Here is a 14014-nt window from a genome sequence, read left to right on the forward strand (position 1 = left end):
TCACAGCACAGTCTGTACAGTTGCTAGGGTAATAATTCTGTCAAGCTAACTTCCGTAACGCATATTTTCAGATGAAATGAAATGAAATGAAATGGCGTATGGCTTTTAGTGCCGGGAGTGTCCGAGGACATGTTCGGCTCGCTAGGTGCAGGTCTTTTGATTTGACTCCTGTAGGCGACCTGCGCGTCGTGATGAGGATGAAATGATGATGAAGACAACACATACACCCAGCCCCCGTGCCATTGGAATTAACCAATTAAGGTTAAAATCCCCGACCCGGCCGGGAATCGAACCCAGGACCCTCTGAACCGAAGGCCAGTACGCTGACCGTTCAGCCAACGAGTCGGACATATTTTCAGATGATCCCCAGTCATAAGACATTTATGTCAAAAAGAATTCCTAATATATTTGCGAAAGGTAAACAACTCCTTCTTCATCTTGAGAAAACACAACACACATTATTATTATTATTATTATTATTATTATTATTATTATTATTATTATTATTATTATTATTATTATTATTTCGAATTAAGACTTGCAGTATTAATGAAATAATCATCAAATAGAACACTATCGAGAAGTACTTTAAGTCGTAGCTGCCCATAATCCTCAAACATGCATCTGAAGAGAAATGCCTTAGCTACATAATGTAGCGAGATCGCTATATTCATATTTCATTACTTTTTAGTTATAAATATTGTGAATTAAACTTTATTACTCATTTATGCTGAAACATAAATATATTGTGGACAGCGCAGTATTTTTGTTGAACTTCAACCATCAGCGAATCACCTAGAATTAGCTACATTTCAATGCTACGCATACACGTACAGCCGCCACGACACGTCCAACTGTCTCGGGAAAAGATTCATAGCACATAGATATAGAAAATTATTGTCCTTAACACGCTTATACCATCATTTCTGGAAGTACAGATGTCAAAAATATTATGTACATAGTTAGGTTTGCCATCTTTTATCATGTTACTGAACTACAAGAACAAGAGCATTGTGTAGCGAAAACGCTACACTATGCAGTGTAGGGTTAAAACTGAGAGGACTTTTACTCTTGGTGAAACTAAAAACTTGACTTTTCATCCCATTTATATTCATACCATTGTCTGCTGTCCAAGTCCTCCTACAGTCGCTCACAATCTTCTTATTCCACTATGGTATACATTTTAAAACTTGAGATAGCATGCCCCCACCCTCTCTCTGTCCAGAGAATTTTAATTGATTCCGTAAGTTATTCAGGTACTTACTGTTCGTTTGAGAGACGTGACAGCCACTACCACACTTTTCTTCAATGTGCAGCTCTCAGTACTGAGAAAGGCGTAGAGGCTGGCATGTACGGTGCGTACAATTTACACTGCGTCAGTGTTACGCTTTCTCTCTCAATTCTCAGTCATCTTTCAAGGTAAATCACTGTGTATTGAGGTAAACAGGAGGAACTGGTAATAAGAGCCTGCAGCTATGGAGATAACTAAACTAGTAATAATTGGTTTACAAGAATGCTGAAAGAGATCCAACATTATTCTGTATGGACTAATAAATAAGTTGCAGGATTGTGAGCGACTGCAAAAACAACCCAATAACGTCATGAGATGGTAAACAGGGTAAAAGTCAAGGTCTAAGTTAGACCAGCAGAAAAAGTCTTCTCAGTTTTTATTACTGCATTGATGGGTAACAGCATGGGGATCACTGTAAGAACCTACGTGTTAATATAACGAAAGACCTTCATTGGGGTAATCACATAAACGACTATTTATCTTCATATTATTATGATCTTTCCTACACCGCTCTCATACATTTTCTACCCTACACTGAAAAGGCATAGAATCATATGTTCTGGGTCTCAGAAGTTAAGAACAGAGTGCCTGAATGGCTGGCTGTATTTGTAGAAGACAGAACTCAGCGAATTAGAGTAGGTGAATCATTATCTGATCCTGTAATAATTAGGAGGGGAATTCCTCAAGCCAGTATTATTGTACCTTTATGTTTTCTTATATACTGTATATAATTGATATGAGTAAAGAATTGGAATCAGAGATAAGGCTTTCTTGCGGATGATGTTATCCTGGATAACAAGATTGTGAGCAACTGCAAAATGACCTCGACAATGTTGTGACATGGACAGCAGTCAATGGTATAATGATAAACGCGGTTGAAAGTCAGGTTGTCAGTTTCACTAATAGGAAAAGTCCTCTCAGTTTTAATTACTGCGAAAGTTCCTGTTGGGGGTCACTGTTAGTACCTAGCTGTTAATATAAGGAAATATATTCATTGGGGTAATCACACAAATGGGATTGTAAATAAATGGTAGAAATCTCTACACATGGTTATGAGGGTATTTAGGGGTTATAGTAAGTATGTAAAGGAGAGGTCAAAAATGTTCCTTGTAAGACCCCAAATAGAGTACGGTTCCAGAGTATGGGAGCCTCACCAGGATTACTTGATTCAAGAACTGGAAAAATCCAAAGAAAAGCAGCTCGATTTGTCCTGGGTGATTTCCGACCAAAGAGTAGCGTTACGAAAATGTTGGAAAGTTTGGATTTGGAAGAGTTGGGAGAAAGGAGACGAGCTGCTCGACTGAGTGGTATGTTTCGAACTGTCAGTGGAAAGATGGCGTAAAATGACATTAGTAGACGAATAAGCCTGAGTGGTGTTTGTAAAAGTAGGAAATATCACAATATGAACATTAAGTTGGAATTTAAGAGAACAAACTGGAGCAAATATTCGTTTATAGGCAGAAGAGTAAGGGATTGTAATTTGTCAAGTGAGATGTTCAATAAATATCCAAATTGTCTGCAACTGTTTAAGAAAAGACAACGTAAACAACAGTTTGGGAATCCGCCACCTGGGCAACTGTCCTAAATGCAGATCAGCAGTGATTGATTGATTGATTGATTGATTGATTGATTGATTGATTGATTGATTGATTGATTGATTGATTGATTGATTGATTGATTGATTGATGATTGATTGATTGATTGATTGATTGATTGATTGATTGATTGATTGATTGATTGATTGATTGATTGATTGATTGATTGATTGATTGATTGATTGATTGATTGATTGATTGATTGATTGATTGATTGATTGATTGATTGATTGATTGATTGATTGATTGATTGATTGATTGATTGATTGATTGATTGATTGATTGATTGATTGAAACGGTGGGTCTAGCTGACGGATAATGACAAACACCACCTTCTTCTGCTGCATCCGGTGTATCGAGTTTGGAATCGATTTGAGGAACGAGAGATTCCGCTCGAGTAATGTTTGCTGTATGACCGGCGGTTTTCAATGCGACGGATAAACATTCGGATTATGTGTCTGCCTTGCCTAGTGTGAGATCGAATACTTTTCCTCTGTCCATATTAGAGCGTGCTGCGTAACGAGAAGCAACTCGTGTAGAAAATAGTTTTCGTCTGGAATCGAGCTAAGACCTTGCGTTCTGATATCAACGTATAAAAAACACTTCCCCATAGAAACGTATAGATGACGCTACTGACCTAGTATACATGCTATAGTTACAGTGGTGTCAGAAAATTGATGGTGCTAATTCCAGGTTGACCAAAAACATATTATAAACTCAACCTTGGCTTATTCCATGCCATCTTTCCACCGAGAGCTCGGAACATACCACTTAGTCGAACATCTCGTCTCCTTACTCCCAAGTCTTCCCAGCCCAAAGTTTCCGACATTTTCGGAAATCACCCAGAGCATATCGTGCTGTTTTCCACTTCTCATATCAAGCAGTCCTAGCAGGGGCGTGACGAATGTGCTGCGCGTCCACGTGCAAAAATATAAATTCGGGCCTCCTCAAATACAATGCTAGTGGCTTTACATCGTACCAACACAGATAGGTCTTATGGCGACGATAGGATAGGAAAGGCCTAGGAGTTGGAAGGAAGCGGCCGTTTAAGGTACAGAAACCATGGACAACCATCTTCAGGGCTGCTGACAGTGGGATTCGAACCCACTATCTCCCGGATCAAATGCAATGTAAAACTTATGAATAAGTAATGTAAATCTAATTTCAGCAGGTGGAAGTAATGTAACATATTGACAAGTTATATAAACAAGGAGATTATCAGTTATCATAAGATTATTAAAGGATAATGTTTAATAGGATTTATTTGACTTCAGCTCCTGTGGGTGGGGGGACGCAGATGAAGAATACACACACGGTATCCCTTACCTGTCGTAAAAGGCGACTAAAAGGTGCGACCAAGCGATGATGATTTTAGAACCATGAGGCTACTTGTGATTAGTACCACCATGTAAGGAACACCATGGGTCTACGTTACCGAGGAGTAGTACTGTTATGTGCGGAACACCACGGATTAGTGGTTAGTACCATCGTGTGTATTCAACCAAGGCTGCGCTAGAATGTGTCAACTTCCTTGTGTTCAGAATGGGTCTGCACTACTTATGAGTAGTAACATTTATGGGAAACACTGTGGGTCTACGTTGCCTGTGATTAGTTCCACTACATGAGAAACATCGCGGGTTTGACTGGCTCCCATGATTATTACCACTATGTGTGGAAAAACATGGGTCTGCTTTACCTTGAGAGTATTTCCGTCATGTGAAGAGCGCCATAGGTTTTTGTTACCTGTGGGCGTTACCATAATGTGTCATACACCATGGGTCTACATAGCCTATGAGTAGTACCTCTATGTGAATAACACCATGAGTATCCGTGGCCTGTGATTAGTTCCACTAAGAAAGGAACACCACAAGAAAACCGGTGCCCGTGATTAGTCCCATTATGTGAGGAACACCATAGGCCTGCGTTGGTCGTGGTTAGTACCCTTAAGTGTGAAACACCATGGGTCTGCATTACCTGTGATTAATACCACCATGCGAGAAACACGATGAGTCTACGTTACCCACTATAGAAGGAACACCATAGTTATGTTTAACCAGTAATTGGTACCATTATAAGGGGCCATTGACCTGGATTTTGGACCCCTTTAGATAATAAGCATTCTCCCAGTAATTCAGGCATTGTGAACTGGATCCACTGATTGTTTTGTTTGACTATCATTTTTTCACCATCATTCGTTTTAGATTCTAGTTAGTGGATTCATTATGAAGTTTAAAGTTTCTTTTCCTAGCACCTCGTACCTTTAGGGGCCGATGACCTAACTGTTAAGTCTCTTTAAACAACAAACACCATCATTATCATCACCATTAGACTATTTTACTTCATCCGTGGTAGCTAAGCTGCTGAACTGTCAACCATGCACCAATGCGATGTTTTAATTTAACTTTCATCGGTTTAATTTTTCAATAACTAGAGAGCTATACTCCGTAACCGATACTGAAGTCTCCGTTATAATAATTTATTACATTACAACACAGAAATGATACGAACAGAATTAAATCAAAAACTCTTCGAAGAAAGTTTGAAGAATATCAAACCGCACATTTGATAAGCAGAGAGAGCTCGTTCGAAACTGAATTGACTGGTCGTCACCACACAAGATTCTTATTATCATTAACACCGTTGTCAAATAAATTGAAATGTTCTGCAAAAATGTGTGCATAATACGATCTCAGTTGCACTGCGCATCAGCAAAGTATCATCTAATAAAAACATGATATTATGGTATAAGGGCGCCCATATGACAGTTTGTAAGGGAGGGGCTAGACTTGGGAGTATGTAGTATTTTTAATATTTTGGAAAATGAATGGCGACTTGTATTGTATGGTAGAATACCACACACGGTATCCCCTACCATTTCTAGATAATACCGATTTTTAAATCATTTTCTTGAAGGAAAAACACCTGAATATAGGCCTATTCGATTTTTTTCCTTTCCCTGAGAGCTAGTGGAGGGCCGCGTCCCCACCTTGCCCCCGGGCATGGGCGCCCTTGCTATGGTATCATTCTCCATTGCTGTAATTAAAATAATTTGGTGCAGGTTTTCCTGAAGAGCGTGTCACAGTGTTGAGACAGACGGCAAGGGCGAGCATTGTTTACAGCTGAGCTGTGTTACACTCAACACAATAAACTGCTGATAGATGCAACCAAGTGGCAATTCCTCTACGTACAGATTGTAAACATCAGTTTCTAGTGATTTTACAAAAACGCTCTGATCATTTCCGTGCAGAGTTACATACATGACGCTATATATTCACTGGTATATATTGTATAATTATGTTATGGTGGAAGTGGATGGTTAGGGAGTGCATCTATACCATCACTAAAATGATCAGTGAAAGCTTGCCATAAAATTAATAAAACGCATCCACTAGTGAAGGTGAACCATCACTAGCCTCGGTTAGTAGATGTGTATAGTAGCTGGTTATTAATGAGCATGACCTAATTAGCGTGCGACAATGGTACCAGGCATCGGCATGAATGTAATTGTCGCCAGTTGCTTATTGTTACGTCATACAGCAGTGCAGCTCATAGAGTTAGTAAATAATACACTAGAGGTAGCATTGGCGCTGCAGTCGCGTGCGAAGTTGAACGAGCGCGCTGTTTGGCAAAAGGTGGATTGTTTGGCACTGTCAATACTGGAGCTTCTCGCTAAATTCAAGTATAACTTCTCTGAAGGAAAATGCTAGTCTCCTGTGCAGCTTATGGCTGCATAGAGAGGTTCATAAAGGACAGTGGCGTATCATTTCACAGGTACGTTTCCTTGAAATTCATTTCCGTGCGTATAAAATAATACTTTGCCTGACACTTATTGTCATGAATTGGCCTACTTGAGCTGACTTCGCGAGTGATTCCCCTGTCGGCGTGAATGAGATTCTTTGGATCTTTCCTTGAAGACTGAAATTAATGTATTAGGAAATATAAGGGATGACATTTTCCTTTCACTGAAAGCGAATATCCAGAAAAATCATATGCATGATACCGAGTGAGTGGCTGTAGGCTTCAGGTCACATAGCTGTCAGCTTGCATTCAGGAGATAGTGGGTTTGAACCCCCCTGTCGGGAGCCCTGAAGATGGTTTCCAATTTTTACACGAGGAAAATGCTGGGGCTGGAACCTAATTAAGGCCACAGTCGCTATGTGTGTCGGTGCGACATAAAGCAAATTGGTACAAATAAGAAAAGATGTGCATGGTAGCTTGGAATTGTGCTTCGTTTTTCACTTTCTGTGTGTATTTATAGCATTAAAAGGTATTGAATATATTTTCTCTATATACCGGTACAGTTTGTTGCTTTCCCTTCGCACAATACGTGTAGCAATCCCCATTTATACCTTACCAGATTTTAAAATTTAGAGACTAGATGTCCTACACCATGTGAATATCTGAGTCCTTTACTTTCGTCAATATTTTTCCCTGAAATGTCATACAGAGATATAAGCATAATAAATTATTGACCAAGCGAGATTTCCGTGCGGTTAGGGCCACGCAACTGTAAGCTTGCTTTCGGGAAATAGTGGGTTCAAACCCCACTGTCGGCAGCCCAGAAGATGGATTTCCGTGGTTTCCCATTTTTACACCAGGTAAATGCCGGGGATGTACCTTGATTAAGCGCACGGGCGCTTCCTTCCCACTACTAGTCTTTTTCTATCCCATCGTCGCCATAAGACCTATCTGTGTCGGTGCGATGTAAAACAAATTGTAAAAGTTATTATAAGTAATTTTTCAGTTCTCTTCAATCACATAATTTACCACTCTCCCTTTCCATTAACGGAAATCATGTTATAAGTTAAAATCTTAAAGCAATTAATACATTTCAGGAAAAGCTAAATAGAAACTCCATAATAGGCTGAAACTACAACTGAGTGTCATATTTCCACTTGTAATCGCGTTTAGAAAACATCGATGATGATAATAATAATAATAATAATAATAATAATAATAATAATAATAATAATAATAATCAGAAAATAAAAGCATACTGGGCCAAGAAAAAGCAGAAGACCTTAACTAAGAGTTAAGACGAGCCCCGTGGTCCCTAGTAGGCCAAAACGAACCATAATAATAATAATAATAATAATAATAATAATAATAATAATAATAATAATAATAATAACAATAATAATAATAATAGTCCGCCTCTGTGGTGTAGTGGTTAGCGTGATTAGCTGCCACCGCCGGAGGCCCGGGTTCGATTCCCGGCTCTGCCACGAAATTTGAAAAGTGGTACGAGGGCTGGAACGGGGTCCACTCAGCCTCGGGAGGTCCATTGAGTAGAGGTGGGTTCGATTCCCACCTCAGCCATCCTGGAAGTGGTTTTCCGTGGTTTCCTACTTCACCTCCAGGCGAATGCCGGGATGGTACCTAACTTACGGCCACGGCCGCTTCCTTCCCTCTTCCTTGCCTATTCCTTCCAATCTTCCCATCCCTCCAAAAGGCCCCTGTTCAGCATAGCAGGTGAGGCCACCTGGGCGAGGTACTGGTCATTCTCCCCAGTTGTATCCCCCGACCAAGAGTCTGAAGCTCCAGGACACTGCCCTGGATGCGGTAGAGGTGGGATCCCTCGCTGAGTCCGAGGGAAAAGCCGAACCTGGAGGGTAAACAGATGATGATGATGATGATGATAATAATAATAATAATAATAATAATAATAATAATAATAATAATAATAATAATAATAATAAATAATGGCTTTACGTCCAACTACTTACTTACACGGTTTTCGGAGACGCTGAGGCGTCAGATTTTTTCCCACGGGAGTTATTTCATGTGTCGGTAAATCTATCTACAAGAGGCTGACACATTTGAGCATCTTCAAGTATCATCGGGCTGAGCCAGGCTCGAAGATGCCAACTTGGGTTTAGAAAGCCAGCATCTGAACCAGCGATAACATATATTTTGTCTACTTTATCCCAAAATCTCGCCAACGCTTTTAGGCCTAAAAACTCGCTCATCCGCTTCGTACGAGAGAGGACATTTTCGGTCGTTGGGCAGAACTGTACCAAAGTCCTGGTCATTTACACGAAAGTTAGTGAAATATACGTGCCTTCCTTCTAAGCCTATGTTGTTAGAAGACTTAATGTGAACAGTATATTGATTTTGTGGCATTTAACTGCACCTGAACATCGTCCTCTTTTATCACGCATTTCTCTCGTATTTATGCTTTTAGGGCTTTCTTTTTTGCTGGAGAGAAGCATCGCAAGTATGCTGCAATATCTGAGAATGTTTACATGTAAGAAATTTAAACCATATCTATATCCGCACAGTTTTAAAAGTCCCTTATATACATTGATGAGCATAGCGGAGTGAGCGTTTTGCCAAACAGCTGCGATTTCAAAATGCTCCGCTGGCTACAGCGATTATCTCGTAGACGGTGGCGCCAATGCTACCTCTAGTGTATAATTTACTAACTCTATGGTGCAGCTATGGTGTAATCAGTGAAGTTCCACAAATATCTGACAGCTCGCAACATACCACTTAGACCAACAGCTCGTCTCCTTACTCCCAAGTCTTCCCAGCCCAAAGAGTGTAACATTTTCGCAACACTACCCCTTTGCCGGAAATCACGCAGGAAAAATCGTGCTGCTTTCCTTCGGTTCTTTTCCAGCTCTCGTATCAAATAATCCTGGTGAGGGTCCCATACAGTGGTACCATAATCTAACTGCGGTCTTACCAGAGACTGGCACGTCCTCTCCTTTACATCCTTACTACAACTCGTAAATTCCCTCATAACCATGTGCAGAGATCTATACCCTTCCTTTACAGCCTAGTTAATGTGATTACCCCAGTGAAGATAATTCCTTGTATTAACACCGAAGTATTTACAGTGATCATCTGAGGTACTTTCACCCTAACAACACAACAACAAAAATGAGAGGACTTTTCCTCTTGGTGAAACCTTCAACTTGACTTTTCAACCCATTTACCATCATACCATTGTCCGCTATCCATCTCACATACTTCTAACTCACGAATAAAATCAAATAATCACTGCTGATCAGCATTTAGGGCAGTCGCCTAGGTGGCATATACCCTATCTGTTATGGTCCTAGCCTTTTCTTAAATGATTGCAAATAAATTGGAAAGTTATTGAACGTTTCCCTTGGTAATATATTCCAATCCCCAACTCCTCTTCCTATAAAGGAATATTTGCCGCAATTTTTCCTCTTGAATTCCAACTCTATCTTCATATTGTGATATTTCCTACTTTAAAGACATCACTCAAACTTATTCGTCTACTAATGTAATTCCACGCCATCTCTCCACTGACACCTCGGAACGTACCACTTAATCGAGCAGCTCGTCTCCTTTCTCCCAAGTCTTCCCAACCCAAACTTTGCAACATTTTTGTAACGCTACTCTTTGTCGGAAATCATCCAGAACAAATCGAGCTGCTTTTCTTTGGATTTTTTCCAGTTCTTGAATCAAGTAATCCTGGTGAGGGTCCCGTACACTGGAACCGTACTCTAGTTGGGGTCTTACGTGAGACTTGCATGACATCTCCTTTACATCCTTACTACAATCCCTAAATACCCTCATAACCATGTGCAGCGACATGTACCCTTTAATTACAATCCCATTTATGTGGCTACCCTGATGAAGTTCTTTCCTTATATTAACGCCGAAGTACTTACAATGGTACCCAAAATAAACTTTAAACGCATCAACGCAGTAATTAAAACTGAGAGGACTTTTCCTATTTGTGAAACTCACAACCCGACTTTTAACCCAGTCTATCATCATACATTTGTCTACTGTCCACCTCACAACATTATCGAGGTCATTTTGCAGTTTCTCGCAATCTTGTAACTTATTTATTACTCTGTACAGAATAACATCATCTGCAAAAAGCCTTACCTCTGATTCTACTTCTTTACTCATATCATTTATATATATATATATAAGGAAATATAAAGGTTCAAAAATACTGCCTTGAGGAATTCCCTACCTAATTATTACAGGGTCAGATACAGCTTAGCCTACTCTAATTCTCTGAGATCTGTTTACTAGACATATAGCCAACCATTCAGTTACTATTTTGTCTAGTCCAACTGCACTCATTTTTGCCAGTTGTCTCCCATGATCTACCCTACCAAATGCCTTAGATAGGTCAATCGCGATACTGAGTCCACCCACGTTTCACGTATTTCCAAGTTCCAGGGCTTTAGCACAATTTGCCATTAAGACCAAGTCGTCGGCATAGTAGGCCGAACTTCTCACCTAGCTGAATCCCTCCCTTTCAGTACACAATCCATGTAAGCTTGTCTAACCCCTGTAAGGACCTTGAACCAAGAACTCATACTACCGTCAATTTTCACTGCACTCCATTGTCAACATAAATACACAAAATACATCTTCATTATAGACTTGTTCGACTCCTGAGTGAATGAAGAGTGTAGTTCAGAGGGCGCCGGATCGGAAATTTTAACCTTAAATAGTTACTGTTGCCAACATCCCTGCACCTCACACACCACACAGAACACTATCCTCCACTAAAATAACACATAGTTTCCTAAACAAGGCAGTGTCTGCCGTACAAGAACTGCACCGGGCTAGAAATAACTACACGAATTATATATATAAAATAAGAGTTTTTGTCTCTACATTACTCCGAATTTAAAAATAATGGTATTTTAGCATCGGTCGTGTCCACGGTAACAAGGAAATTCACTTGTTAATGTTTCGTAATGTCTGTCTGTCTGTCTGTCTGTCTGTCTGTCTGTCTGTCTGTCTGTCTGTCTGTCTGTCCGTACGCGTATCACGAGAAAATGGCTGAAAGGAATTTAATGAAAATTGGTATGTTATGTCGGGGAATAAGGCACTACAGTTTAGGCCATAAATAATTTTATTCACTCTGCATGGAATATTAGTTTAGGAGAAGGCGCCTAAAATATAACTTTTAAATGCCGTTACTTACGTTATTGGTCCTATCGAAAACAACTACATAACAAAAATTATAGAAAATATCATTTCTGGTCGTTTATGTCTTATACAGGTTCACCGCATCGACTATGATAATAGAACTGATGAATTTATACTTTTGTTGCTCAGTCCGTAAGAACGCTGAGCATTGCTAACTCGTGTTCACTACGATGGTTGTTGTCGTGATTGTCCTAAGGTGAAAAACCACGTGGTCATCGGTCCATACCGATAAGGAAAATTGTGAAGATGAATATAAAAAATGAAAGAAAATTGTAAAGGAACATGGCTTGGAGAATAAGACAAGAGGCTACGAAAGAAGGAAGGACTTTCTTTACATTAATTGCCCTAATATCGCGGAGTCGGAAGAAAACTAAATGTGAATACCTACAACATCGAAATCTCACTAAAACTGATCAAAAATAACATTACATTGACCATTGTTGTGATGTGACTTGTCTCTTCTACTTCCTCTTAAAACAATAATCGCCATCACCACCGCCTGTCCCTTCTCCTGCCACTCTTCTCCGATAGATGGGACTACGAGTAAAATATTGGCAGAAAGTAGCTGCAGAGTTAGCTGCTCCCTCTTATCTTTAAGCGATCATTCCTTCGCGAATTTTTCTCATTTTATAACCATCTTCACAATCTTCCTTGTAGATATGGACCAGTGACCCCGTGATCTTGCGCCTTAAGACAATCATGACACAAACCATTGCCACCGACAACGATTGAACAATATTGCCGTGTTAGCAATGCGTTGATATGGTCTATGAAACTAAAATCTAAATTCATAACTTTTATTGTCATAGTCGGTACAGTAAAACTGTATAATACATAAATGATCAGAAATGTAATTCTGTCAAACTTTAGTTATGTAGTACTTTTCGATAGGACCAATCATATAGCTATTTAAAAATTTAAAATTAGGGGCCTTCCCCTAAACTACGAATTCATTCATTGTGAATAGCATTATTTGTAGCCTAAACTGTACTGCCTTATTCCATGACTTTACATACCGATTTTCATTAAATTCTATTCAACCATTTTCTGGTGGTTCGGCTTTGATGTGAACTTAGTAACAAAAATCGAAATTCATGAATACCTCTGATATCATAGTCGGTACGGTAAAAACGTATACGACATAAATGATCAGAAATGTAATTCTGTATAACTTTAGTTATGTAGTGATTGTCGCTAAAAACATAAATATTTGAGAATTAAAGACTTTAGGCTTTCCCCTATCTACTATTTCACTCAGCATGAATAGAATTATGTATAGCCTAGATTGTAGTGGCTCATTCCCCGACTTAACATACCGATTTTCATGAAATTGCCTTCCGCCATTTTCTCGTGATCCACGTACATAGATACAGACAGACAGACAGACAGAGATGAAGGAAAATTAAAAAGTGCATTTCCTTCTTATTGTGGACACAATCGATATAGAAATACCATTCTGTTTTAATTCTGATCAATGTACAAACAAAACTCTTATTTTATATATTTAGATTATAAACTTACGTCTTTCAGCGCTCAGTTTGCGAGCGTCCACAATCCTCTTGTGACTTCTTCAGTTCCACACCTCTTGTCACTTTGCACTTCTTCTACTTCGCTCACTTAACGCACGATCTTGTAGCGGTTCACGAAATACTTACCTTTGATTGCCTCTGAAACTTCACGATCCTGCCTTATACTTTTACCGGCGTTTCTGGCCGAGGCCGAACAAGTTCAGCTGGTGACGCAATTAATATTGAGGACATTGCCCCAGGGAGTGCTATAAAGCCCAATTAGCATTCTTGTTTACAGTAAAGTAGCGTGATCGCAGAAAACGGCGAGTAAAATAGATAACTTGTCGGCGTAACGTGGAGGGGATTATCTAACAGTGGTGTACGCGAGAGCTACTCTTTTAACCTTGGCTCGGGCACTGAATGCAGTGACGGATTAATTTAATGTACCATACTATTCTGTAAAGTATTTAAATGTTTTCGAATAAACTCTCCCAATGATTTTACGAAAGATCACTCTTTTCATTCATTTACTAGAGGACCAGAGCCTCCGTGGCTCAGACGGCAGCGCGTCGGCCTCTCACCGCTGGATACCGTGGTTCAAATCCAGGTCACTCCATGTGAAATTCGTGCTGGACAAAGCGGAGGCGGGACAGGTTTTTCTCCGGGTACTCCGGTTTTCCCTG

General features: G+C 39.7%; 1 protein-coding gene across 1 annotated transcript in view; it reads right to left on the bottom strand.

Annotated features, from left to right (window-relative positions):
* The window catches only part of LOC136873280 (alpha-tocopherol transfer protein-like), a 145188-nt gene extending 131555 nt beyond the window's left edge, over positions 1–13633 (bottom strand). The window contains exon 1 of the mRNA XM_067146692.2: positions 13345–13633. The gene's annotated coding sequence lies outside the window, so the exon portion shown is untranslated. The remainder of the gene's footprint in view (positions 1–13344) is intronic.
* Between the last annotated feature and the right edge of the window lie 381 nt (positions 13634–14014).

Source organism: Anabrus simplex, chromosome 1 (assembly GCF_040414725.1).
Source record: "Anabrus simplex isolate iqAnaSimp1 chromosome 1, ASM4041472v1, whole genome shotgun sequence".
In the NCBI taxonomy this organism is placed as follows: domain Eukaryota; kingdom Metazoa; phylum Arthropoda; class Insecta; order Orthoptera; family Tettigoniidae; genus Anabrus; species Anabrus simplex.